This window comes from Helianthus annuus, chromosome 9 (assembly GCF_002127325.2).
Source record: "Helianthus annuus cultivar XRQ/B chromosome 9, HanXRQr2.0-SUNRISE, whole genome shotgun sequence".
In the NCBI taxonomy this organism is placed as follows: domain Eukaryota; kingdom Viridiplantae; phylum Streptophyta; class Magnoliopsida; order Asterales; family Asteraceae; genus Helianthus; species Helianthus annuus.
Window position 1 is genome coordinate 25,220,550 of NC_035441.2, and position 3,980 is coordinate 25,224,529.

At 40.3% G+C, this 3,980-nt stretch overlaps 1 non-coding gene across 1 annotated transcript; it reads right to left on the reverse strand.

Annotated features, from left to right (window-relative positions):
* Positions 1 to 1,086: 1,086 nt before the first annotated feature.
* LOC118482557 lies at positions 1,087 to 1,193 on the reverse strand. Its single transcript, XR_004868589.1, has one exon. It is a non-coding gene; the product is annotated as a small nucleolar RNA R71 (small nucleolar RNA).
* Positions 1,194 to 3,980: the final 2,787 nt, after the last annotated feature.

The following is a 3,980-nucleotide window of genomic DNA, read 5'->3' on the forward strand; positions in this document are numbered from 1 at the left end:
TTGTGTCCTTGGACGACCTCGGCATCTTGCCATCGCTATACTACGTCTGCGATGGGTGCACTTGCCCTAACGTGTGTAGAGTGATAGTAAAATATCGTGTTTTATAAATTTAAAACTTGAAATTGGCAAGTAAAAAGAGCTAAAAATATAACTAAAAATATACTCACACTGACACACATCAAGTTTTTGGCATCGTTGCCGAGGACACAAGAGTTTTAAGAAAGCTTAAAATTAACAGCCTAATCATTTTTTTCTTTTCTTTTTATTTTTTTCTTTTTCCCTTAAAATTCTACTTTCTGCAGATTTAGCACGAGGCCGTGTGGGATCAACACGGGCCGTGTTAGATCTGTAGTATCTGGGAGAATCTGTTTTCTTGTTACTTGAACATTTGATATGGGGCCGTGTTACATGAGCACGGGGCCATGTTGAATTTCCAGTACTAGGAACCTGAAAATAAAAAGATTTCCTGGACAGCACGGGTCGTGCCAGCCATAGCACGGGGCCGTGCTACCCTTCTGATCAAGCTTTCTTTTTGTTTTTGTTCGCAGAAAATCACACAATTCTGTATAATTCGTAGGAATACAGTTTGGTGCATGACCTCCACATCCGACAAGGACATAAAAGTACCGCTTGACAAACTCGAGCGTTTTTTAAGAAAACGCCTTAAAGCCAAAAACTAACAACAATCCTCGAGATCCAAAACCCCGTATGGCGGATCAACGCACTCTCATGGATTACCTACGGCCTACGGTCGGTAATCTTGGAGCCGCTATTAACCCTCCTAATGTCGATGCTAATAACTTCGAGCTTCGACCACACCTTATCCAAATGCTCCAAAATTCCGTCACTTTCCATGGCCTAGCCGATAAAGATCCCCATTTACATATTACCAACTTCTTGGAAATATGTGACAACTTTCGGATCAACGAAGCCTCTAGCGATGCCGTTAGACTCTGTATGTTCCCTTTTTCCCACAAAGACCGAGCGAAAGCTTGGTTAAACACCCTCCCAAGTGGGTCCGTACAGACTTGGGATGACCTTGCCCAAAAATTTCTCTACAAATATTTCCCTCCCGCTAAAACCACCAAACTCATGAGCGAAATCAAAACCTCCTCTCAAGAAGATGGGGAATCCTTGTACGAGACATGGGAAAGGTTCAAGGAGCTACTAAGGAAATGCCCGCATCATGGTCTTGAACGTTGGCAACAAGTGTCCACCTTCTACAACGAACTCTTGCCGCACACAAGGCAAATCCTTGATTCCGGCTCCGGAGGACTCCTTGGGAATCGGCGACCCGAGGAAATTTATTGTAACACCTCGAAATTTTGTGTCCAATGATGTGTTAACACGTATCATTTGATTACACATGGCATCTATAATAAATAAAGGACTAATTTTGACAAACCTTGAAAGTATATAAATTCGAGGGTTATAAATGTCAACAAGGGTAATATACTATATAGTAACCCTAAATAAATGCTTGTACCTTCAAACGAATAAATCATAAAACGTACGGAAGCGAAACGCGGAAGAAAGTGAGAGATTACGAACTACAGGGGTTAACTGTGTCAACATGTTTAATATTACCTCTGAGTGACCCTTTAACGTTCCCAAGGCTTTGTAACAGTATTATACGCTCACTAGAATATACTGTAAAAATTCCGCGAAGTTCCGTCCTAAAACGAAAGAGTTATACTCAAATTCGTATGAGAAGGGTTAAAAGCGTCAATAATGAAAGTTAAGGCTTTCTGAACAATTAATAAAATAAACCGGGGACTTTATAACGCGGGTAAATAACACGAGGCCCCTATCGGTAAATAACCGAGGGCCAAACCGCAAAGTTACCCCTTCAAAACCGAAAGGTCAGGTAAATCATTACGAAAGATTTCGTTATTAATTACCAGATTCTGTAATCATGACAAAAGATTTAAAATTTCTGAAATCTTAACCCAACGCGGCCCGCATTGCATATTGGGTTAAGTTGAGGCGGGCCGCGAGCCTCCTCAATTACGCGTCTGGTATTTAGATCCCAGGCGGCCCGCATTATAAACGCATGGAACTTCCATGCGGGCCGCATTAGACGCCCAGATGCAGAATTGTTGTAACTACTTGACCTTTGGACCATATGAACGACCAAACACCAATCAATGAGGCATGGGTGCCCCCTACTCGACCCATAACCCTCTAATACACCTGGCATTCATCCAAGGGCACTTGTAGAGTTGTGTGTAATGATCTTGAGCCATGACATTTGCTATAAATAGCACTAGTAAGTTCATAACATTCATCACACTCAAAAAACACATTCTCTGGTCATCTCAAGAGCTAATAAGCATCCTTCTCTGCTCCATATTCAAGTTCTAACTTCTGTAAGTTACCTTGATCATCCGTAGTTCAGTTTATGCTTAGTATTTAGCTAAAAACCAAACCGTCGTAAGAACGGTTTGACTTTAAATTATGTCCATGATGGTTCTGTCTTATGACGAATCAAAGGTGGTTATAAGTTGGTATCAATGGAGGTAATAAACCCCTAAAAGGGTTCCCTCTGATCACCACTCTAACTATGTCAAATGTCGAGTCAAACGTGCGGTTAAAAAGTCAACAGGAAGCTATTTTAGCGATTTATGCAAAATCTGTAATGTATATGTTATGGAACCTGTTTTGACAATCATAAAACATGATAATAAGTATATAAACCTGTTTGCGCTCGTTTGAATCGACCATTAGCTATATTGAACCGGTTCGGAGCCGAATGTCGCAAAAGTTTGACTTTTGCTTTGACTTCAGTTCTGACCCGTTTTAGTGAGGTATAAATATACCTTAGGACTCTCTTAGGACCAGGTCACATGTTGGTATAAACCTCTGTGGTCGGTTCATGAGTTATCCGAGTCTTTTACGTATTCCCGTCATTCGCCTAAAAGTTGACCGTAACGGCCTTTTAAAATTAAAACGAGTATTTCGGACACGTGAACGGACCAAAACCTTACTTATTAAATTATAAGCATGTCCTTAAAGTTTCACGTCAATCCGAGGTCTAGAATGAGAGTTATGCTAAAAAGCGCAACTAAAGTAAACTTTAGTAATTAACGGCGCAATTAGCATAACGCCTATCTAAACCAAGATTTCGTCACCAAAACTTTTACCCACTGTATTAAAATAATATTTTGGGAATTTTAAAGATTTTTAATAATTTTTACCTTGCTCATAACCTGCGGTTATGGCTACGGTTCGGTTAATACCGAATATGCCCTTTTCGGCCAAAACAAGAGTTCTACAAGGTCTTTTGACCCGATTCCAGTTGCTACTGGTTTTAAATAATAAATAAAGTATTTTAAGCTTTATAAGCTGTTCGGGAAACTCAGATTTCCTGTAGAACTCAAAAAGCCCTTTTAAAGTCTTTAAAATGACCGAAAAGCCCCTACGGGGCATAATATAAACTTAAACTCGTTACGGGCATCACGAAAAGTATCCTACTGATACCACAACCCATTTAAGGCATATTGACTTAGGAAATAAGCGTACGACTCTCATGGTTAACCGTTTCGCCCATTGCGCGCACGGTTCGGCTTATGAAACTAGTTTTCATACATTAGCCGATACGGGTCAAATAATATCATTTGAACCCCAAAATCCAGAGTGTGAACCATTAACCCATATAAAACAAGTCTCTGAACTTGTTGGGTCAGAATCACACTCCATTCTCGGTTTTCGCCTTTTCGCGCGATTAAACCATATCTATATATATCGGAACCAACCGGTCTAGGCTACGGCCATTATAACGACCCGTTAGGATTCTAAGAGGTTAATTAAAACCTTCGTTCCAGATTAGGAGCCCCAGTAAAAGCTATCGGTGATTTAATCCGATTAAGGAAAAATACTTGCAAAGGTAAATACTTTAACTTATTTCCCCTATATGGGCTTGGGTTACGGTATATTAATACCGCTTGATTGAGCATTATATAATTCCATCGCTTAGGTGG